Consider the following 7,041-nt stretch of genomic DNA (forward strand, 5'->3'; position numbering starts at 1 on the left):
TGCTGTAGCCTTTCTCTTTACAAGCATTTCTGAAATACACAACACACGATTTTGGGTGTTATGACCTTGAATATGGATGAATTAGAAGCAAGTTGAGAAATCTAGATAATGTAGATAATGTGAATGACTAATGGCCATTGTTATGATATTAATGAAGGTAGAAACGCTAACATTGGAAGGGGACGTGCAAGTGTAGAATAGTCCGACAAAAAGGTATGTAAGGCTAACCCTTCTTTCATAAGGCATGGTTCTTTGGCCAAATTCCTAATTCCTCTATACGAGTATGTTGTCTCCAAATGATTGATCTTAGAGCTCACAAGCTCACAATCCTCGATATGTACTACGGTTGTACTACGCTCCTCATATAACGAGTAAGCCTATGATATAGATGTAACGATAATGATGATGATAGTCATGATAATGATAATAATAATGACACTAAAGGTGCCTACGGGCTATTAGATGTATGTGTGCCAATAAAGGGCTATAATGAAACCCCGAGCCTATGGTGTCGGGTAGAGTATATGTTTATATATATGTATGTATATGATTACGTAACGCGCGCACACATCTGCAGATGGTACGGATAACCCTGAAGCCTTGGTAGGGCCAGGTAGATATAACATTGAGCCTTGGTTGGCCAAGTATGTATGAAACACCGAACCTTATGGTCGGGTACGCTACGTATGTATGTATATAAGTGTATGGCTATATATATAATATGAATATGAATGTGAAAAGACTATGTATATGAATGCGAACAGTGGCATGTATACTAATACGAGCACTATTATTAAATACGCATGAGAAATGGGAATTTCCTACGAAAGGTAGGTAAGTGCCATGATGATGACATTATTGTCTTCCCCTCCTATGCTACTTCACATGTTGTTTACTATGCTTATATATCAATGTTGATTATGCTTTACATACTCAGTACATTCTTCGTACTGACGTCCTTTTATTTGTGGACGTTGCGTCATGCCCGCAGGTGCACAGGGAGATAGACTTGATCCATAGCTGCTTATTCAGAGATTGCATAGCAGAGCTCCTTTTCTTCCGGAACCATAGCTTTTGGGTACTTATTCTTTTGTGTATATAATTATGGGTATAGCGGGGTCCTGTCCCGCTCATATGTTCTGTTATACTCTTAGAGGCTCGTGGTCACGTGTATACGGTTAGATATGTCTGGCCTTGTCGGCCTATATTTTTTACACCTTATGGTAGCCTTGTCGGCTTATGTACATTTGATGTGGCATAAATGCCAATGATGATTTGAAGATGTGATTGTCCGATGGGACTAGTTTGATGAATGAAAGAAAATGCATGTCTAATTATGTGGCTCACCTAGATGTAAGCATAAGTATGAGTCAAGGGGTGCCCGGGTGGGCTAGCACCGGGTGCTCGTCGTGGCCCCCTAGGCGGGTCGTGACAAAAACATTGAGCAGTCTAGGGAATGGGTGAAATACGCCCAGAAATATGAAACGTATTTCAAAATATGGGCCGTATTCTCTGGCCGTATTTTATGATAGCAAAAATAGTGAGCAACCAAGAAAGGTGGGTGAAATACACCCAAGGAATACGGGCCGTATTCTTTGGCCGTATTTTACAGTAACCAAAACCAGTGGAGTTTGATTCTCCAAGACAGTTTCACACTTAACTCGGATTTAGGAGTATTACATTATCCCCCCTTAAGATCATTCATGTCACGACCCAACCGGAGGGCCACGACGGGCAGCTGGTGCTATCCCACCCTGGCACCCCTTATCATACATTTACATTTACATCTAGGTGAGCCACATATTAAATTGTACTTTCTATCCATCAATCACACTATTTCCATTAGGCCACAATACATATATTCATATCACCATTAATAACAATTCCCATAGCAATGTACATACGCCGATGAGGCTAACAAAATGATATCCAAAATATAGGCCGACAAGGCCAAATACATCTAACCATATACACATATCTACGAGCCTCTAAGGAGAGTATGTCATATCATATAGGCGGGACAGGACCCCGCTATGCCCATAAATATGTACACAAAAGAATCAATACCAAAAGCTATAGCTCCGAATGAAATGGAGCTCCGCTATACAGTCCCTGAGAAATATAGCTAAGGATCAAGCCTGTCTCCTTGGCCGCCTGCAGGAATGACGCAGCGTCCACAAACAAAAAGGACGTCAATACGAAGAATGTACTAAGTATTTAAACCATGATCAATATCATTATAGGAGCATAATAAGCGACATAAGAGATAGCATAATATAGAAGATAGTAGTATCATCATCATAAGAACTTACTTGCCTTTCATAGGGACTTTCCATTTCTAATGTGTGATTGTGTACATACATCCATATCCATATCCATATTCATATTCATATCCGTACTCATTTACATTTTGTATCCATAATCATATTCATATACGTATTCTTATTTGTATTCGTATCATATTCGTATTCATACTCATATCTATGTCCTGTACATATCCATATCATATACATAGTCATATCATATACATATCATTTAAATAGCATACCCGACCACGAAGGTTCGGTGTTTCACGTACCCGACCATGGCGAGGCTCGGTTATCATACATACCTGGCCAACCAAGGCTCAGTGTTACACATACCTAGCCCTACCAAGGCTCAGTGTTATCCGTACCCAACTGCAGAGGTGCGCGCGCGTTTCATAAATATATACATTCTACCGGCCTGATAAGTTCGGGGTTCCATAATAGTCATACATAGGCACATATACATAATAGCTCATAAGTATCTTTAGTATTATCACTATTATCATCATCATTGTTATCGTCATCGCTATTATCGTCGTTATCATTATCGTCGTTCATTACATCTATCCTTATAGGATTATTCGTCATATGAGGAATTTAGTACAATCGTAATACATATCAAGAATCATGTGCTTAATAGCTTTGAAGATAGAATCATTTGGAGGACATCATAGGCTCATAGAAGAATAGATATTTGGCCAAAGAACCATGCCTTATGAAAGAAGGGTTAGCCTTACATACCTTTCCGTTCAACTATTTTATCATTTGCACGTTCTCCTTTAATGCTCACGTTTCTACCTTCATTAGAGTTATACTATCATTAGAAATCGATAGCTTAACATACATGACTAAAGCTAGAGAGAATTGGATAGTATCTCCTTTATTTATACGACTTCCTCCATATCATATATCAACTCCCAAACGTCAATAATACATTCACAATATCATAACAATAGTCTTTATTTATCCTCATTATCTATATTTCTCAATTCACTTCCAATCACCCATATCCATGGTCATAACACACGACTACGTTCATTCACATACAATGCCTATCTCATGTTCTTAACATCATTTACAACATGATTACAATCATATCCTATCACGAATCATTACTCAATCCAAACTATTACTCAAAGATGACACTATTCCCACATTCAAGACCCATTTTCTATATTCTTCTACAATCCAAGTGTTTCAACTTTCTAATACCTTAAACAACATGGAAATACCATAAAACTTACCTTAGATGGTGTGGGAATAAATCTTGAGTGGAAATACTTCACTTGAACCAAACCCTAGTTCTCCTCCAATGGAATTTCTTGTGGTCCTCTAACCCTTGGAAGCTTTCTAACACATAAACACTAGATTTTAGTCTTTCATATTTGTGTTCTCTTTGACTTGAGTGGAATATGCTTAGAGAAGGGTTTTTGAGCTCTCAACACTTGTAGAATATGAAAAATGAAGTAAAAGAACCCAAGGCATCTATTTATACAAACATTGAAAATCAGCCCGTCGGGACTTCCACGGACACTTATACGGTTCGTATAATATTGTACGGACCGTATATGTGATCGTGGTTCACCAACCAGCAAATCAACTCCCTGCTGGGAGTTATACGAACACCTTATACGGACCATATATGATACACCTCGGAAGAATCCTCCGTTGTTGTCCAACTGAATGGACCCGCGAGGAGTACGAGTATCCGATGTTTTCATGAGTAAGAAATAACATTTGACGACCCTAAGTAAGATTCCAAAGGCAATTGCAATAAGAGATAGGTTATGCTCCATAATGAATAATTATAGGTTTTGGAAATGTTAAAAGTTGCAGGTTTGCATTCGGGCCAGTTGGTCGTAAAGTGAAATACGGACCGTAAAGTGGTATACGGTCCGTAAACTGCCATGTCGTATCTTGGCTTCCAAAACTTCAACTTTCTGCCAAATGATCAAATGGTTAAATACGACCTGAAATACGGACCGTAAAGTGGTTTACGGCCCGTAAACCGTGATCGTAAATCACCATGTTTCAGCCTGAGTTTTTTGTTCTGATATGATTAAATACGACCATGAAGGACGGTCCGTAAACTGGAATACGGACCGTAAACCAAGTTTACGACCACTGTACACTTCAAATCAGATTTTTTAAGTCATTAAATAAGGGGACCAAGGCTTATTTCATTTCACTTCTACATCACACCCCTTCTCTCTAGAACATCTCTCTACATATATTCCACAAGAATTCAAGGATATTTGGTGATCAAGAACATAAATCAAGGGAATCAAGTGTAAGAAAACCATCAAGATCATCCAAGGTCAAGAAATCCAAATGGAGATAAACTAGGGTTTTTCTCAAAGTGGAGTATTATCAACTAAAGCTTGTTCCTACAACATTTAAGGTTAGATTCATGATATTTCTATGTTGTTTAAGGTAGTTAAGAGTTGAAATACTTGGATTGTAGAAGAGTATAGAAAAATGAGTCATTAATATGGAATAGTGTCATTTTGAGAAATAGTATGAATTGAGCTATGGGTCTTGATGTATTGTGATGTAAATACGATATAAATGATGTTGAGAACATGAGATGAACAATGTATGTAAATGGACGTCGTGTGTGTTATGGCCATGGTTATGGATGAATTGAATGTAAGTCTAGAAATATGGATAATATGAAGGAGTAATGGCTATTGTTATGGCATCGTGAATTTATTATTGACGTTTGGGAGTTGAGATACGTTATGGAGGAGATGCTGTCCGATGTTCTCTAGCTTTAGTCATATATGGTAACTATCTATTCTAATGATAGTATGACTTCAATGAAGGTAGAAACGCTAGCATTGGAGGAGGACGCGCAAGTGTCGAATAGTGCAACGGAAAGGTATGTAAGGCTAACCCTTCTTTCATAAAGCATGGTTCTTTGGCCAAACATCTAAATCTTCTGTAAGAGTATGATATCCTTCAATTGATTTGATCTTCCGAGCTAGCAAGCTCACGATTCTTGATATGCTACAATTGTACTAATGTCCTCGTATAACGAGTACGCCTATAAAGATGGATGTGACGAATGACGATGATAGTGATAATGATATCGACGACGGTAATGATGAAGATGATGATAATGACGTTGATAATAATGAAGCTTATGAGCTATTATGTATATGTATCTATGAGTGACTATTATAGAGCCCCGAGCTTATGAGGCCGGGTATGATATGTAAATAAGTATGTATACGATTACGAAACGCGTGCACACCTCTGTAGAAGGTACGGATAACCCTGATGCCTTGGTAGGGTCAGGTAGATGTAACTTTGAAGCCTTGGTAGGGCCAGGTATGAGTAACCTTGAGCCTTGGTTGGCCAAGTATGTATGAAACACCGATCCTACGTGGTCAGGTATGTTATGTAAATGCTATGTATATGACGTGAATATGAATATGATATGACTATGTATATGAATGTGAATAAGGGCATGTATACGAATCTGAGCACAAATATGGTACGGGTACTATTATGGAATACGGATAATGATGTATGTACACAAATACGTATTAGCAACGAAAAGTTCCTATGAAAGACAAGTAATTGCATATGACGATCATATTGCCATCTCCCATTCTATGCTATTTCTTATGTTGCTATTTATGCTTCTATATTGATATTGATCGTGCTTTACATACTCAGTACATTCTTCGTACTGACGTCCTTATGTTTGTGGACGCTGCGTCATGCCCGCAGGTGCACAGGGAGACAGGCTTGATCCATAACTGCTTACTCAGAGATTACATAGCAGAGCTCCATTTCATTCGGAGCCATAGCTTTTGGGTACTTATTCTTTTGTGTACATAATTATGGGCATAGCGGGGTCCTGTCCCGCTCATGTGATATGTTATACTCTTCTTAGAGGCTCGTAGTCACGTGTATATGGTTAGATATGTCTGGCCTTGTCGGCCTATATTTTGTATATCATTTTGATAGCCTCGTCGGCTCATGTACGTTGATGTGGCATAGATGCCAATTATGATATAAAGGCATTGTCGTCCAATGGGACTAGTATGATGAATGAATAGATATATATGTTTAATTGTATGGCTCACCTAGATGTAAGCATAAGTTTAAGTTAAGGGGCGCCCGGGTGGGCTAGCACCGGGTGCTCGTCGCGGCCCTCTAGACGGGTCATGACAAAAGTTGTATCAGAGCGCGGTTCAGCCCTAGGGTGTGTCTACGAGCCGTGTCTAGTAGAGTCTTGGTTATGGGTGTGTTGCGCGCCATACTTATAAACAAGAAGCTGCGGACATTTTAGGAATAAATGACCTTCTTTCTTCATAAGAAATCGTGCGATAGAGCTGTGATATAAGAAATTCTTGTTCCTTAATCGTGTGTTGTGTATTTCAGAGATGCCTAAAAAGAGAAAGGCTACAGAAGCCCAAAAGGGAAAGACGATGGCAGAAAAGCGGGCGGAAAGAGCACCGCCACCGGTAGTAGAGGAAAGTGAGTCCCAGAGTGCGGCTCAATCTCAGTCCTCCCAGATAGTGCCTATTACTGAGGAGCATGAGGGAGCCTTGGCCCCAGCTCCACCTCCTCCATCGGATGCTTCGGGCCAAGATGTGAAAGAGGCCATACATTTGCTTACTCAGTTGGTTGCGGCCCAGACTCAGAGGTAAAGTTTAGGGCAAGGTGATAGGGCTGTTAGTGCAAGGGCCCGTGACTTTATTACTTTGAACCCTCCGGAATT

This window comes from Lycium barbarum, chromosome 1 (assembly GCF_019175385.1).
Source record: "Lycium barbarum isolate Lr01 chromosome 1, ASM1917538v2, whole genome shotgun sequence".
NCBI classification, from domain to species: domain Eukaryota; kingdom Viridiplantae; phylum Streptophyta; class Magnoliopsida; order Solanales; family Solanaceae; genus Lycium; species Lycium barbarum.